This window comes from Populus trichocarpa, chromosome 4 (genome assembly GCF_000002775.5).
Source record: "Populus trichocarpa isolate Nisqually-1 chromosome 4, P.trichocarpa_v4.1, whole genome shotgun sequence".
Lineage (NCBI taxonomy): Eukaryota > Viridiplantae > Streptophyta > Magnoliopsida > Malpighiales > Salicaceae > Populus > Populus trichocarpa.
Genome location: NC_037288.2, coordinates 22539299 through 22558470, shown reverse-complemented (window position 1 = coordinate 22558470; position 19172 = coordinate 22539299). Strand labels below are relative to the sequence as shown.

The window sequence follows — 19172 nt, the reverse complement described above, 5'->3', positions numbered from 1 at the left end:
AAGCTTTTCACGTATTGTGATTGTAGGTTTGAATACGGGCTTGATTATTAATCCTGGAAATATAAATAAATATATCATGAAATAAAATATTTTAATTAAATACAAGAAACACTTCATTTTGTCTTTGTAATTTAATTATAATAAATAATGTAGTGGAATTAACAAGAAAATAAATTATCAATACATTAATGATCAGCAGACCACTAACCAGTTAGGCATGCAAACGACCCACCAGAACCACCTCTTCTCGTCGCGAGTCCGAGCTAGTATAAATAAGGGGCTAGGCGCCAGTCTCCACAGCTATAGTTAGTTTCCAATCTCTTGGTTATTGGTAGAATATTTAGAATCTGCCAAATGTATCGAAGGCCGATCTTCACAAAGATACTCTCACGAACAGATGTTAAACATAGGATGACCATTCCAATGGAGAGCTTCAATGTTTTCCAAATCCCTCAGGGAAAACACTCCAAACGATTTGTTTTTATTGACATGATCGATACTGGTCGCCCCTGGAGCTTCCGATGTTCCACAAGGAAGAAAGATGTCTACCCCAAACCAGTCTTCTCATCAGGCTGGATTAAGTACGTCAGACGAAAGGGTCTCAGAGAAGGCGATCAAGTCAGCTTCTTTTTCGTGGAGAAAGATGGAGAGGAGGGTCTGCGATTCGGAGTTCAAGCACAGAAAAAACTCAGGTTATTGGGTAAAGATTGTTGGACTACTCCTTTTTGAAGAAGAAGAAGGAAGAATAAGAAGAAGAAGCATCTAGTCCAGGGCGGCACAAATGAAATTATCAGCTTCGAAACGTGCTGTATTCCTATACTACGTACCTTTAGTTTACTTCTAGAATCAGTTTTTGTTCTGGTTTGAATTTCCTGCAAGTGTGCTTGAAAGTCTTCTTTTGTTATATATATATTGCTTCTTTTCCTTAATGAAAGTTATGCATTTGAGTTTTAGTTTTACCTCTAGATTGTCAGTTTTTGTAGTCTAGTTCTTGAAGTCTCATTACATTTGATTCCTAAAAATCATGCAGGACTAGGTAACTAACTATAAGAGAAATTAATGTTTTAGATTTTCCCAGAGATATTTCGTTTCTCTTTTGTTGGTTCTTGCTGCATTGGTTGGTCTTGTCACTTGCTACATTCAATTCTTTTCATTCTTCTAGCTAGGCGATCGCACTGACAGGACAGGTAAATCTGTCAGAAAAAACTGGATTTAGATTTCTTTTCTTCTTTAATCTAGACTACGTGATGTTTTCAATAATTATAAGAGGAAAAAAAAACCCTGCGCTACTTATTTTGTGGCAAAGAAAATGCCCTTATCAGAGATAACCCTGCCTTATCAGATCATTCTTATCTGATAATGTTGTTTATAACATCAATAATGCCTTGATGTTTTCTAATCGGAAAACAAGATGCTAAGTTGTAATTATATATTTAATGGTAACAACACAGATTCTACTGTGACCCTTAGGTTTTTTATTCATTTTAACTTTATAACTTAGTTTGAGCTTGTTCAATGTTATGCACTACCACGGGTTGCAATCCAATACATTTATTTTGCTTTTTTGGATTATGTTTGAAAATGATTTGTAAGTATGTTTATGTTTTCATATGTTCTTGCATAATTTTGATAAATAGATGTTAAGATATATTAAATATCAAACAAAAAATTGCTTGTGTTATCTTGATAAACCAACTTTGTGATTAATTTATTTATGAGTTGTTAATTTCAAAAATAATTTTAAAAAAATAAAAATATATCATTTAGATGTATTTTAATATAAAAAACACTTTAAAAAATAATCATATCCCACCTCCAAACAATTACAAGTAGCCTAAGAAACCTTTTGGGAACACGGTGCAAATCGCGTTCCCAAAAACTTTTAAATTTTTTTTTATTAAAATTTATTTTGTTTTTATATGTTTTAAATTGTTTTGATGTGTTGATTTTAAAAATAATTTTTAAAATATAAAAAAAATATCTTTTTAATATATTTCAAAATAAAAAAAACTTTAAAAACAGCTATAATCACACTGTGAAACACGGAAGCCTCTCTCGCAGGTAATTCTGCGGTTTGATTTCTAATTGTACAATTGTAGTGGTGGGTCCATGAATCTGAAGAAAGAATTCAACCTTTTCTGCTGGGTTGAAAACATCACCCAACGTTGTCTTGTCCAGGGTCCACTTACTGAAATGGTACTGGTATTTTTTTATTTTAAAATTTATTAAAATAAATTATTTTTATTTTTAAAAATTATTTTTAATAACAACATATTAAAATAATTTAAAACATCAAAAATATATTAATTTAAAAAAAAAATTAAAAAATAATTTTAAAATAAAATTCCAAACAATTTCTAATGATCTATCATGTCACGTGCCGTCCACGTTTATTTATGTGGAGAAATAAAAAGGCTAGCTTTGTATCCCCACTTGTTTATGTGAATTGCTGAGATTCTTGCTCACTAAAATAAGAAGTTTATGTGCGGCATATATCTCTCAAAATTATTTGGTGTATCTTTTCAAATAATTTATTATTTTCAGTTCCTTAAACAAAATTCACATTCCTATCAAACCGACTAACCAACAAATATTAAATTAAAAAATAAAATTTGATAATACAAATAGATTATTATAAGCAATCATATAAAAAAAATTAATTAAAAATTAAATATAAATATGTAGTTTTTATTTTTTCCATTGAAATTCACTTTATTAATTTACCATGTTAACGGGTAACCATTATTATTTTATAATTATATTATTAAATTGTTCAAGCTTATTTAATCTATTCAAATTAAATAACTCGGGTTTTAATTTTTTTTAAAAAAAAATAATATTAATAATTGTTTACATTAAAAAAATTAACTTGCTCCATGATTTAGTATGGACCACTAATCTATTAACCCACGAACAACACTTATCTTATCTTTTAGTATTTTTCTGAGTGGAACTTGGGAAATAAAAGATGGGTAATCTTGTTTAGGTCCTTCAAATCTTAGATTCATATCAACGAAATAATAACAATTATTATCTGATATTTTATTTTATAATATAATATAATATAATAAAGCTTTAATCCCTCCAAATTTGACCTTGTTTTTTTCACTTTCTTCACCATGTCAGCAGCTTAACATGCTTCGATTTTCTTTTTAATCTTTTTTTAGGCACACTCACAAAAAAAATGTTCACCTTTAGGGGTTAGGCAGAGGTGCTGACGTTGAAGGCGAGGGCTGTCCCTACGTCACTACGACCAAGCAGAGAATCTACGGCTTTCGCGCGATCGAAAAAAAATCCAAAGTTTATATTTCTTCTTCTCTCTCCTTCTCCTTATCTCTTAATTTTCAGGGGAAAAAAAACTTAAATATTATTGTTTTTATAAACATATTTAACTTAAATTAATCTACTAATAAAAATTGACAAGTAAGTTTTAAATCAATTTAATTCTAGTAATTGAAGTGATATCAAAATAAATAAATTAAAAATAAAAATACTAATCTTAACAAGTAAAAAAATATTTTATTTTAATATATTTCTAAATAAAAATCACTTTAGAAAACAACTTTCACCATTAAATTTATAAAAGAACTCTATCTTCAATTGTTTTCTAGGTGATTTTTATGCATAAAGAGAGGTGTGAATCTTATTTTTTCTTAAACTTTATCTAGTTTCAATTCCAGTTCTAGATCAGATTTCGAGTTTACCTATTAAATCAAACTAGATTTTTAATATGGTGTGAACAACTAAAAACGATATTAAACTAATAATTCTCTTAATCAAACATGATAATTTTTTTGAAATAAAAAGAGTATTTCTTCTCCTGTCAATTTTAAAGACGAGATTAATTTGTTGTTAATGATATACTCCAGTTTTTTTTGTAAGAAAAAACAAGAAAAATATGGGTATAAAAAACACAATTATTGGTATCCAAATCGTGTTGGATTTGAGTTGAGAACAGTAGCTAACTGTGGGCTGCATTTGTACAGTATACATGCCCCACATGGATGTCCGAGCTATGATTGTCGTGTCCACCAATATTCTACTAACATTTTAACTTATTTTAGAACAAGCCAAGATTGATCTATTTAGTCAAATGTTCAACTTGAAAATAAAGAAAGTTATGTATTAGTGGCTCACCAGCCTAGCACTACTAGTAGTAAGCATACTCGTCAGACTAGGTTTATAAGAAGCGTAAGTTAGTAGGTTATCGAGTTAAATCTTGGATTCATCCACGTTAATTTTGATTTTATTCCAACAATATTATTTTAATTTTTTTTAAAACAATTATTGAAGTCGACCCATGAATTTTAATGGATTTGATTAGGTTATGATCTACCACTAGTAATAAGTATATTTGTTAAATTTAATTTATAAAGAGTGTGCTTAAGTATATTATCAAGTTAATTTATTGATTTTTTTAAAATTTTTATTAACATGAATGTTCATACCAGTTTATTCATACCTCAACTAAAATAGTATTGAGTTTTTTATATTAAAATAGTGTAGTTTTGATTTTTTTAAATAGTTATTAAAATTCTTCCTAAAGTTTTAATAGAGTTTGGTTTGGCCAACCTATCTTTAAACAAATAAACCCAATTAAATTTATTTTTTTATTTGGCTTGAATTTGTAATCAAATTAAATTTTGGAATAAAGTTTAACCACCATGAAATCTTCAGATTTTGTAGAAGAATCACACGTATCATCGTCATCATCACGAGAACTTGCTAAATCAACAAAATTTGCTATCGTGCATGGATCGTCTTGTTCGTGAGATGTTGAAAGATGTACCGCATGGGCCCTTCCATATTATTAAAAATAAATAAATTCTTGCAAGAACTGCATTACGCTTCTAGATTATACTCAATGAAAGCACAACTTATTTGTTTATTTGTTTATTTATGTCACAGTCAAACTTGTCGAGATGGTGGCGTTTATAATTGATGTGATTTTGATGAATGAGAGTATATTTATTTTTGTGTTTTAAAGTTTTTTTAAAAAAATAAGAATTTTTAATTAATTTAAATTGTAGCATATCATTTAATCTAAAATATGGTTTAAAAACAGCAGATATACACATCAACTATTTGATTTTAGCTCAATCATGAAATTTATTGATGAGTTCGTGAGAAAAAAAATTAAGCTTTTCACGATATTCCTGGAAATATAAATATATCATGAAATAAAAGACTGGCAGGTAAATCTGTTAGAAAAACTGGATTTAGATTTCTGTTCTTCTTTAATCTAAGACTACGTGATGTTTTCAATAATTATAAGAGGAAAAAACCTATTTGCGCTACTTATTTCGTGGCAAAGAAAATGTCCTTACCAGATAATTCTTATCTGATAATGTTGTTTATAACATCAATAATGCCTTGCTGTTTTCTAACTGGCTGTTTATATTTTTATTTTTTATATATATTTATTTTAGTAAATGAAAACCACAAATTAACCACCACAACTAGTAGTAATTATAGTTGCTATACTCAGCCGAGTCTCTGACTATATAAAAAAAATCAGGTTAGTAATTATTTTTTATTAAAATTATTTTTTTAATTTGTTTTTGATATTTACCGGTCATATTTGATCAAATCAACTAAATCACATGTCAACTCACTAAATTAATTGGATTTGCCATATTAATATATATTTTTTAATTTAAATTAAACACAATTTGTTTTATGCTTTCAGATTTTAAATTTTTCAGATTTTAAAACAAATTAAACACAATTTGTTTTAAGCTTTCAGATTTGTCAAATGGGCCCTTCTCTATATTATAAAAAAAAAACATGTATAAATTAATAAATTCTTGCAAGAACTGCATCACGCTTCTAGATTAATTATATACCATGAGTCTTTGCGTATGTTCTTAACATCAACGAGCGTCCAATTTATTTCTTTATTCATTTGTGTCACAGTCAAACTTATCGAGTTGGTGGCTTTTATCATTGATGCTAAATTGTAATTATATATTTGATGGTAACAACTCAGATTCGACAGTAACACTTTGTTTTCTTATTCATTTGATGTATATTTTTTCAGTACAAATGCACTTTTCTAAAGATATATATATATTGCCTGGTTGTACCGACACAGAAAAGAAGATAGAAAAAAATAAATAAAAAAAGTGTTTGGAATCGTATTTTATAGAAAATTTTTAAAAAATAATTATTTAAAATTGATTTTATAGAATAATTTTAAATTGTTTTGATATATATATATTTTTTAAAAATAATTAGAATCTTACACAATAAACTTAGCGAGTAAGGGGTGTTTAAGAATGTGGTTACGATTATTTTTTAAAGTGTTTTTATACTCGGATATGTATTAAAATAATATTTTTTTATTTAAAAAAATTATTTTTGATATCAATATCAAGAGTTAAAATTACCAAAAAAAATTATTTTTTTAAAATATTTTTAAAATTAAAAAACAAAGAGATATAATCCTCTGTCGAGTAATCGTGCGCTTTGATATCTAATTGTAGTGGTGGGTCCATGAATCCGAAGAAAGAAATCAAGCTTTCTGCTGGGTTGAAAAAACCCATCCAACGTTGGCGCGCGATGCAAGGGAGAGAGGATCGTCCTGTCGAAGGTCCGCTTGCATGCTAAAATAACAAGTTCATGTGCGGCATATATCTCTCAAAATTAATGTTTGGTGTGCATATGTATCTTTTCAAATAATTTATTATTTTCAATTCTTTTTAAAAAAATTCACGTTCTTTTTTGAATTTTTTCCATAACTGATAGTCAGCACCTATCAAGCTAACTAATCGACAAATATTAAATTAAAAAAATAAAATTTGATAGTACAAATAGATTATTAAAAGCAATCAAATAAAAAATTAATTAAAAATTGAATATAAACATGTGGTTTTTATTTTTTTTCATTGGAATTCACTTTTTTAATTTACCATGTTAACGGGTAATCACTATTATTTTATAGATATATTATTAACTCATTCAAGCTTATTTAACTTATTCAAATCAAATAATTTAAGTTTTAAATTTTTCTTACTTTTTTTAAAATAATATTATTGTCTGAATATTTTTAAAATTAAAAAAATTAACCCGGTCGATGATTTAATACATGTCACCAATCTAGTAACCCACTGTACTATTAACAATACTTATCTTATCTTTTAGTATTTTTCTGAATGGAACTTGAGAAATAAAAGATGGGTGATCATGTTTAGCTCCGAAATAATTACTATTATCTGATATTTTATTTTATTTTATAATATAATAAAGCTTTAATCCCTCCAAACTTTATCTTGTTTTTGCTATTGCTTTCACTTTCTTTTCACCATGTCAGCAGCTTTACACACTTCGATTTTCTTTTTTATCTTTTTTTAGGCACACTCACAAAAAAAGTATTCAACTTTAGGCGTAAGGCAGAGGTGCTGACGTTGAAGGCGAGGGCTGTCCCTACGTCACTACGACCAAGCAGAGAATCTACGGCTTTCGCGCGATAAAAAAAAAACATCCAACGTTGTCGCGCGATGCAAGGGAGAGAGGACTGTCTTGTCGAACGTCCACTTGCATGCTCTACTGCTATCTCATGTCATGTGAATTGCTGAGATTCTTGCACTAAAATAACAAGTTTATGGGCGGCATTATCTCTCAGAACTAATGATTGGTGTGCACGTGTCTTTTCAAATAATTTATTGTTTTCACCTTTTTTTTTTATAAAGGATAAGTCAGCACCTGTCAAACTGACTAACCGACAAATATTAAATTAGAAAAATAAAATTTGATCATACAATTAGATTATTGAAAGCAATCAGATAAAAAATTAACTAAATATTGAATATAAATACGTAGTTTTTATTTCTTTAATCAGAATTCATTTTTTTTTTAGTTTAACGTGGGTGTCCGGGTCAGCTTGCGCGCACCTCGACGAATCTCACGAGCCTTGAAGTCAACGACCATGTAAGCCTCCAGTGGCCATCATATGAGCAACCACAGAGTTCGAACCTGAGACCACAGAGGAAGCAAACCTCTTGGTCCCAAGCTTTTATCACTAGGGCACCACCTAGATGGTTCGGAATTCACTTTCTTAATTTACCATGTTAATGGGTAGCCACTGTTATTTTATAATTATATTATTAAAACATTCAAGTTTATTTAACATATTCAAATCAAATAATTCAAGTTTTAAATTTTCTTATTTTTATAAAAACAATAATTAATTTGTGATTAGATAGTGAGGTGTACCGTTATGAAATGTAGCTGGGTTTTTAGATAAATCAAATATAATATTAAACCAGTCAAATCTGTTCTATGAGCTTAGTTTTTCTATAATTTAGTTCATTTTATAAATTTTAATCCAAATCAAATTGTGTCAACATAAAAGAAAATATATATTAATGTTTTCATAAAAATAATTAATTTAAATTAATCTACTAATAAAAAATATCAAATAATACAGGTAAGTTTTAAATCAAATATAATAATTATGATAGTTAATTAAAAGGTTAAAAAATAAAATTATAATAACATATTGAATTAGCTGGTAAATATGTAATAATTGAGGTTTTTTGAAGTTCAAATGGTTTTTTTAATAAAAAAAATTTAATCTATACCTTTATAAAGAAAAAATAAAAAAGTCATTATCATTAGGCCTATAAAAGCAAGTTAAATGATTGGGATTTAATATTTATATAAGCGTATATCTAAGGATTCGTGGGCACCATCGCGCGATGCCCAACTCCCGACAACATGGCGGCACAGCTGATACGAAACAATCATGCTCTTAAAATTCTCACACGTGGGGCCGTTGGTCTACATCGTCTAAAGCTGATTTATTAAAAATATACATTAAAACGACCTTTTTGTTTTGTCTTTTTCATTTTTTCTTGTACTGGGCCACTAATATTTTATCTTTCTAGTTTTTTATTTTTTTTTTATTTTGAACTCTCTGTATTAATTTAACAAAATCTATTAAGATAATTCTAGTAATTAAAGTAATAATTAATTTAAAAATAAAAAAATAAATTCTCAAAAATAAATTTCCTTTAAATTCTACATAGATATACTAAAAAAAAGTTAACAATAGAAAAATTACTACACTTGTCTTAAATGTCTCTTGTAAAGTTGAATAACTATTATTAAAACAAGGTGTTCTAGTAGTTTAAAAGATTAAGTGCCCGTTTAGTGCGGTGGTGCCACCCATCATTATTTTGCTAAAATTTTAATTTTTTATTATAAATAAATTTTTTTTATGTATTTTTAAATTATTTTAATTTATTACTATTAAAATTGATCTATTCACTCAAATATTCAACTTGAAAATAAAAAAAGTTTCGTGATAGTGGCTCACCATCCTAACCATTACTGGTAGTAAGCATAAGCTAGTAGGTTATTGAGTTAATTTATTGATTTTTAGATTCACTCGTATTATTATTTTCTATTAAAATAATATTATTTTATTTTTTAAAAATAATTATTGAAGTTCATCGTCAATTTTTAATAGAGTTTGGTTCAGTCAACCGATATTTAAAAACTTAATTTTTTTATTCGGCTTGAATTTGTAATCAAATTAAATTTGGAATTAAGTTTAACCACCATGAAATCTTCAGTTTTTGTAGAAGAATCACACGTATCATCGTCATCATCACGAGAACTTGCTAAATCAACAAAATTTGCTATCGAAAGAGAAGATTAGGAATGGATAAAATTAATATAATAAGATATAATATTTGTTTTAATTTATTGTATATGAGTTGTAAAACAAAACCTATATAATTTAGTTTTATTCAAATAACTTATTATAAATATATAATGATCTTTGTATAAGGTAAAAAGTTTGGAGCAATATCATATTGAATCAAAGTAATGAAGTTAATTTCATCTTCATAATCTATCCATCACTTTAATGTTGTTGGTATTTATACCTATCAAATATAAACATACAAGAGTCCATCACCATATTCGGTTGTGAGAACTTGTTGTTCACCAGAAACGAAGCGCCCACTCTCAACTGTGAAACAATGGACGGCTCTGAAAAGAGTTGTTGGGGAGCAATAGATGATTCAACAAAGGAAGCTGATTTGCTAATACGATCCAGCAAGAAGGTCAAAATTGGAGATATCAATGGACAAAGTTACGTGGAAAAACTTATGGGAGAAACTTCGGTAAGACATGAAGAGGATGAAGACAACCATTTCAACGAATGCGTATCTGATGATGATGACGACGATTCTGATGAAGATGATTGTCCGGTAATTAAACTTTCTATGGAGGAGAAAAAGAGAATTTGGGCACCATGGAAACAAACTCTTATAATCAAACTCATGGGTCGGAAGGTGGGATATATGTTTTTCATGCAACGTCTGAAAAATATGCGGAATCTCCGAGGAGACTTTACATTAACAGACTTGGGCAATGACTTTTATTTGGCAAAATTTGCTAACACTGAGGATAGAGAACATGTATTATTTGGAGGGCCTTGGATGGTGACGGATCATTATTTAACGGTAAGAACATGGCATCCTAATTTTGACCCCTTTGAAGCAATAATTGACAAGGTAGCAGTGTGGGTTAGATTGCCAGACTTGGCATTGAAATATTATGACACTTCAGTACTGTGGAAGATAGGGAACAAGATTGGAAAAACTCTAAAAGTGGACAGAACTACCTCAGTGGGTACGAGGGGGAACTTTGCAAGACTTTGTGTGGAGGTGGACCTCACAAAACCATTACTTGCTAAGTTTAAACTACGTCGGAGAATTAGACGTATAATGTATGAGGGACTACATCTAATTTGCTTCCACTGTGGCCAATACGGACATAAGCAGGAATTATGTCCTCATATCGCTCATGAGTCTCAAGATGAACCAAGTGAAAAGGAAATGACTGGTGATCCCCTCGGTTCTCTAGTTAGACCGGAAATCATGGATTCCTATGGTGCATGGATGATTGCTGACCGGAGACACCGTCGGCCTAGCAAAAAGACCGTGGTGGAGGAAAAAAGAGGAAATGGAAAGGGCGAAATGATAGCCGTAAATCTCGGGAAAAATTAAAGAGCACAACGACTGGAAGTTTAATTGTTTCTGCCCATTATGACGCATTGAACGCGAGTCATGAAGATTTGGCCGAGAATGAAGCTGGCAACAGCAGAGGAAGTGGAATTAAGGAAAACGGGACTGGAAGCATTGAAGACAAACAAGGAGATGAGAGGCCATTGGGCCATAAGAAGCAACGGGCCATCATCGGCCCAGGAGAACAAAGAGGAGAGAAGAGCCTGCAAGTGAAGAGCCCAAACGGTGGGCTGAAGAATGGGAATGAGAAGGCTGAGACCGAGATGGTTGGGACCGAGAGGAGTGCGCAAGTGAAGAGCTCAAACGGTGGGCTGAAGAATGGGAACGAGAGGGCTGAAACCGAGAAGGCTGGGACCGAGATGAGTCAACATGTGAAGAGCTCAAACGGTGGGCTGAAGAATGGGAACGAGAGGGCTGAGACCGAGAAGGCTGGGACCGAGATGAGTCCAAAAGTGAAGAATCCAAAAGGTGGGCTGAAGAATGTGAATGTGACCGAGAGGAGCAAATTTGTAGCCCCTGTGTTGATTCAACCGAAGTCAGTGAAAGGAAAGGCGAAGGTAACCGGACTGGACACGGAGACAAGGAAGAGGGATTCTAGCAGCTCAAAGGAGAATTCAAGCAGCATGGCGCCGAGAGAAGAAATGGTGAGACGTGGGTTTCGAACAAATCATGAATTTTACAGGAGTGGAACGGAGCAATTTCAACAAACAAGGGTGCAGGAGATGGAGCCACCAGATAAGGAAATCCTGATGGAAGAGGGAGCAGAAGTAGGGGAAGAAGGAGACTTCATGGTGGTTTCTCAAAATTCTGAAGAGGAGATGATGGTGGATGAGGGAGATTCCCTCATGGACAACACAGGAGGAAGATGAATTTCATCTTAGCTTGTAAGTATATTTCTATCAAGTATTTTATGAAATTCTTGTTCTGGAATTGTAGAGGTGCGGGAAGTGAAGAATTTTGTGCGGTGATGCACGATTTGAGGAAAAATCATAAATTTCAAATAGGGGCAGTAGCAGAGCCGAGAGTTAGTGGGTTCCGAGCTGATAAAATTATTGAAAAACTGAAATTTGAGTCTAGCTTTAGAGTTGAGGCTCAAGGGATGTCGGGTGGATTATGGTTGATGTGGAATAATTTGAATGTTAATGTTAAGATATTGAATTCTTCTCGGCATTTTATACATGGAAGTGTTGATGAAGGGAGCAGTGAGGCTTGGTTATTTACAGTAGTTTATACTAATCCGAATGCTATTTTAAAAAAACAGTGCTTTGAAGAAGTTGCTAATTTGGCTCGAAATGTCAGATTACCATGGATGGTTATTGGGGATTTTAATGAGATCCTGATGGCTACGGAAAAATCCGGGGGAGTTGGAGTAGATAATCGTAGAATTCATCGTTTTGCTAAATGGGTTCAAGAATGTAAATTGATAGATTTGGGCAGCAAAGGTCCGAAATACACATGGAGAGGGGGTATTAGAAATGGTTATATGCGGGTTTAGGAAAGATTGGATAGGTGTTTTGGTAATGCTCAGTGGAGGCAGCTGTTCCAAGATGCTAATGTGTTAGTTCTTCCAAGGGCTAGGTCAGATCACCACCCTATCTTGGTAGAGCTCAAGGAGCAGAGAGTTACAGTTCAAGGAGAAGGAAGACCGTTTCGGTTTGAAGCAGCCTGGCTACAACATAGGGAGTTTGCAGAATTCTTGAAAAATCACTGGGAGACGGATGCAGAGGTGCCAACAGCCTTAGAAGGTTTGACGGTGCAGTTGAAGATATGGAATAAATGGGTGTATGGCAACATTTTCCAGAAGAAAAGAAAGGTTTTGGCGAGATTAGGCGGAATTCAGAAAGCAATAGCGGTTAGAGGAAATCCGCATCTGTACCAATTGGAGGATGACCTATCGGCTGAATATAATCAAATTCTTAGACAGGAGGAGATTCACTGGTTCCAGAAGTCAAGATATAATTGGATCTCTTTTGGAGATAGGAACACTTCCTATTTCCACACGAAGACCATCATCAGAAGGCAAAGGAATAAAATAAAAGCTTTGAAGAATGAGCTGCAGGTTTGGGTTTGGGAGGAAAATAAGTTAAAGGATACGGCTAGGGAGTTTTATCAAAAATTATTTTGGCAAGATCAGGAGGAGACTCGGGAAGATATTCGGTTGGAGGGTAATTTTTCGATTATTGATCAAAACCATATAAATCAGCTAGAAGCCCCAATTCTAGACGATGAAATTAAGGCGGCTATATTTGGGATGAAGCCTTATAAAGCCCCGGGACCGGATGGGTATCAGCCAATATTTTATCAGTCTCAGTGGCATGTGATTGGCCAATCTGTTTGCAGGTATGTTAGAGACATTTTTACAGGCAATAAGGACATGTCGAGAATAAATCACTCATATTTAGTCTTGATTCCAAAAGTCCAGATGCCTGAGTACCTACATCAGTTTAGACCAATTGGTCTTTGTAATGTGATTTTAAAGGCATTGTCAAAAGTAATAATGGGGAGACTACAAGCTTTGATGCCGAATCTCATCAGTGAAGTGCAGAGCAGCTTTGTGCCGGGAAGACAAATTACAAACAATATTATCGTTGCCCAGGAAGTCATTCATTCCATGCGCAAGATGAAAGGTAAAAAAAGGCTTTATGACGATTAAAATGGATCTTGAAAAAGCTTATGATAGATTAAGCTGGAAGTTTATCAGAGAGACTCTCATTGATGCTAGACTTCCTAGTGATCTAATAAGAGTCATCATGCAGAGTATAGAAACACAAACACTTAGTGTGCTGTGGAATGGAAGTGCAACTCAGAAATTCAGTCCTAACAGAGGTATAAGACAAGGAGACCCGCTATCCCCATATATATTTGTTTTGTGCTTAGAAAAATAGAAGGAATGGGATAATAGTTGGAAGCCTTTTAGAATGAGAAGGAATGGGTTGAAGATTTCTCATTTATGTTTTGCAGACGACATGTTGTTGTTTACAGAGGCAAGTATGGATCAGCTGGAGAGAGTTACTAAATGTCTTGATACTTTTTGTGCAGCGTCGGGGCAGAAGGTTAGTAATACAAAGACAAAAGTATATTTCTCAAAAAATGTATCAGTCTCCTTGGCGGGTGATATTAGCAGGAGAAGTGGTTTTCAAATCACTAAAGATATGGGGAAGTATTTAGGGGTGCCTTTACTTCACCAAAAAGTAACTAAGAATACATATGGTTACTTATTAGACAATATGCAGAAAAAATTAGCAGGTTGGAAAGCTAGTAATCTGTCTCTGGTAGGGAAGATAACTCTCTGTAAATCTGTGCTTTCCACAATCCCTTTATATCCGATGCAAGCTGCTGTTATCCCCAAACATACGTGCTATGAGATAGAGAAAATATGCAGGAGATTCATATGGGGTCAACAAGAAGGTAGAGACAAAATTCATCTTGTGAATTGGAACAAGATGTGTCGGCCGAAGGAAGAAGGCGGGATGGGGTTAAAGAAAATGAAGTCAATGAATAGAGCCTTTTTAATGAAATTGGCTTGGGGAATGATGAAGGAGAATCATCTTTGGGTAAATGTTCTAAAGGACAAGTATATGAGCACTAGGAGAAGGGAAGGTAATCCGGTGGCAATACCGTCTGACTCAGTGTTGTGGAAGGCCATTTGTAAAGAATGGGACACGGTGAACCAGAATGCAACCTGGAATGTAGGGAATGGCAAACGGATTTTATTTTGGAGAGACAGTTGGTTGGAGAGTTATGGGCCTATCATTAATCATTTAGAGAGGGAGGTGCAGGTAGAGACTCTTGATTATACGGTGGCTAATATGGTGGACGATAGGGGCAATTGGAAATGGGATGTGTTTGCCCATCTAATTCCTATGCAAATTGTGATGAGCATTGTTGGATACACTCCACCAATGCAAGATGGAATAGACGACACGGTGGGTTGGGATCATTCTTCAAACGGAAAGCTTACAGTCCGAACTGCTTATATGGTTTTAGAGGAAAGGGGGGAGATGGATCAAGACCCTATTTGGAGGTTGATTAGAAAGTGGCAAGGCATGGAGCGTATCAAAGTGTTTCTTTGGACGGTAGCCCATAATTCTATTATGACCAATGACCTGAGATATCGGAGACATTTAACAGCTCATAGTTTTTGTGATCATTGTGGTACTGAAGTGGAAACATTAACCCATGCGTTGCGCGATTGCCCTAAAGCTCGCAAAATTTGGGAGGTGTTCGTAAAGGTAGAGAATAGAGAGTTATTCTTCAGTCAAAATTGGTATGCATGGCTGGTATCAAATATGTCCGCCAGAAATAGAAATACAGATCATGGGGCTTGGTCGTTGGAATTCAGAATAGCTCTATGGTATATTTGGAAAGAAAGGTGCAATAGAGTTTTTGGAGTAGATCAGGGTAATTGGTTTAGGGCTATTCTTGCTATAAAAAGAATGGTCCGGGATACTGAGTTTACTCAAAGGCATGGTAATGATGAGGGAAGAAGCAGTAAGGAAGCTACTCAGGTTGGGTGGAAATACCCACAAGAAGAGCGGATCAAGCTAAACGTGGATGGATGCAGCAAAGGAAATCCAGGAGTGGCAGGTGCTGGAGGAGTGATTAGAGACCATTTGGGAGCGTGGATAGGGAGATTTGCAAGGAATATTGGTATTTGTTCGTCAGTTAATACAGAGTTATGGGCGGTCTATGTTGGGCTTCAACTTGCATGGGATAGAGGGTTTAGGAAGGTGGATTTGGAATCCGATTCCAAAGTTGTAGTGGGTCTCATTAATGGGGATAGTGTGAGAGTGGACAGGAATTATAATATAATTATGCAGATTAAAGGTATGTTAGAGAGGGATTGGGAAGTAACAACTTATCATGTGTATAGGGAGGCCAATTGTGTGGCCGATTGGTTGGCAAATTATGGGCTAACTAGGGATTTATTAGACAGGGGATCAGATGTGTTAGAAGAACCACCGTCGGGGCTTTATCCCTTATTGTATTATGACCTGATTGGGTCTACTGTTACTCGTTCAATTTAGAAGGGCTTATTAGCCCCGATTATTACCAAAAAAAAAAATATAAACATACAAAGTATATAAGAAACACTAACTAAAGCAAAATATTATTTATGTTTGATAAACTTTCAAATAAAGCAAAAAATAATAAAGAATGATTTTTATATATTTATTTTAATTATGCTCGTCGTTCTTTCATAGAATAGAAATCATCGATTATCATATCAATTGTGAATCTTTCAACAATTTCTTTTTCTATATAGACAATCAAATAATTTGCAAGAAAATCATCCTCCATCTGATTGTGAAATCTTGTTTTAACAATCTTTATCACTGAAAAACCTCGTTCAGTAGGTTGTGAGTTATCAATATTTTTTTTCAAAAAAAAATCAATTCTTCTTATTTTGTTCATAGTTCAACCTAAAATCAAAACATATATCGTAAGAAAAAATTAACAATTTTGGTGGCTATGCTAAAAACAAAATATATAAAAAAAATCCACTTTCTTTTTGAAAGTTGATATCAAGATCCTGTCGTTGATATTCTTTTATACTTTATTTTATCATCTAATTCACTTTCTTTTTGAAAAACATTGTAATTTATTATCAAATATTATTTTTCAATTCATAATTCACCCCACCAACACATATAATAGTCAAAGAGTCAAAGCACAACACAACACAATAATACTAAATAAGTTCTATGTGCTTTATCTCATGAAATTTGATTTGCAACCATAATATTGGAACAGTGAAAGACATTATTTTAAAATTTAAGATTATAGAATAATTAAGACACATATTTAATAAGGTTATAATAGCCAATACATAAAATAGTGGTGCAGTAATGAAACAAAAACATGCCTATTTTTATTTATATATATTTTGAATAATAATATAAAATAATTTTTGGATTTCACTTGAGAACTAAAACTTTTAAATTTAGACGATTATTTGATATAATATTAGAGTTTTGATAATTAAACCATTATAAATTCAAAACTCATAATTCTTTATTCTTTAAATTAAAATTAAATAGTTAAGCACAAGTTAGTATTGAACTATTGAAAAACAATATATATATATAATTGAAGGGATATGTTAGAAAATGATATAAAATCATTCTAAAATTTATTTTATAAGTTAAACTTTTGGTTTAATCTAACTTGATACTTGCATTCAAATAATAATTAGGGTTATGATTTATTGAGTACTTAGTCATGAAATTTGCAATATACACACACCAACTCAAATTTAAGTTTCTTAGAAAAAAAAATATTTTATTTGACTTTTATGGGAAATAAATTCATGAATATTAATTATTAATTTTATTATTTTTCTTTCAATAAACATATGATAACGATGTTCAAATTCAAACGAATTAAGGACATGAATGTTCATGCCATCATGGTCATTAAACTAATATTAAAGGGTACAATCATCCCCAAAACAAATTAACTACAATCAAGCATGGCCATCTCATTCGGGGGATGTTGAAAAATGCGACCCTACCATTGTATTAATTAAGATACTTTTTAAGGTCCACTTGCGTGCTGATGCTGATCTCATGTCACGTGCCGTCCACATTTATTTATGTGGAGAAATAAAACTTAATTCCATTTCAACGAAATAATAACAATTATTATCTGATATTTTATTTTATAATATAATAAAGCTTTAATCCCTCCAAATTTGACCTTGTTTTTTCTATTTCTTTCACTTTCTTCACCATGTCAGCAGCCAACATACTTCGATTTTTTTTTTAAATCCTTTTTAGGCACACTCAACAAAAATATTCAACTTTAGGTGGGCAGAGGTGCTGACGTTGTAGGCGAGTGCTGTCCCGATGTCACTACGACCAAGCAGAGAATCTACGGCTTTCGCGCTTTGTGATTGTAGGTTGAATATGGGCTTGATTAATTGTTAATCCTGGAAATATAAATAAATATTTCATGAAATAAAAGATTTTAATTAAATACAAGAAACACTTAATTTTGTCTTGATAATTTATAATAAATAAAATAGTGGAATTAACAAGAAAATAAATAATCAATACATTAATGATCAGGAGACCACTAACCAGTTAGGCATGAAAATGACCCACCAGTCCGAGCTAGTATAAGTAAGGGGCGATACACTAGTCTCCACAGCTATAGCTTCCAATCTCTCTGTTATTGGTTGAATATTTAGAATCTTCCAAATGTATCAAAGGCTGATCTTCACAAAGATACTCTCACGAACAGATGTTGAACACAGGATGGCCATTCCAATGGGAAGCTTCGATGTTTTCCAAATCCCTCAGGGAGAACACTCCAAGCAATTTGATGTTATTGACATGATCAAAACTGGTCACTCCTGGAGCTTCCGATGTTCCACAAGGAAGAAAGATTTCTACCCCAAACCAGTCCTCTCATCAGGCTGGATTGAGTACATCAGAGAAAAGGATCTCAGAGAAGGCGATCAAGTCAGCTTCTTTTTGGTGCAGAAAGATGGAGAGGAGGGTCTGCGATTGGGAGTTCAAGCACAGAAAAAACTGATCAGGTTATGGGGTAAAGATTGTTGGACTGCTCCTTTTTGAAGAAGAAGAAGGAAGAAGAAGAAGCATCTAGTCCAGGCACAAATGAAATTATCAGCTTCGAAACGTCCTGCATTCCTATATTAGTTTACTTCTAGAATTAATCAGTTTGAATTTCCTGCAAGTGTGCTAGTGGTACCGTCATTCTACCTCTTTATCCTCTCTTGTTATGCATATATTGCTTCTTTTTCTTAATGAAAGTCTTGACTAGCTAGCAAGAGAATGGTATTGTAGTCTAATTCTTGAAGTCTCATTACATTAGATTCCTAAAAATCATACAGGACTAGGTAATTATAAGAGAAATGTTTTAGATTTTTCCAGAGATGTTTTGTTTCTCTTATTATTCTTGATACATTTCAAAACAAAAAAAAAACTTTTAAAAAAACTGTTATCACTCCAATCAAACCTTTAATATCAGTGTATATAAGTAAGATGCTAAACTATAATTATACATTTGATGGTAACAACACAGATTCATCAACGATCCTTTTGTTTCTTATTCATTTTAACTTTGTATCCCGGTTTGACCGAGTTAAGTATGTGTTTGGTATTGTGG

At 32.4% G+C, this 19172-nt stretch overlaps 1 long non-coding RNA gene across 1 annotated transcript; it reads left to right on the top strand.

The window, feature by feature from the left end:
* Positions 1-227: 227 nt before the first annotated feature.
* LOC127905235 (uncharacterized) lies at positions 228-18936 on the top strand. The gene is made up of 2 exons (XR_008059082.1): positions 228-692; positions 18583-18936. It is a non-coding gene; the product is annotated as an uncharacterized LOC127905235 (long non-coding RNA).
* Positions 18937-19172: the final 236 nt, after the last annotated feature.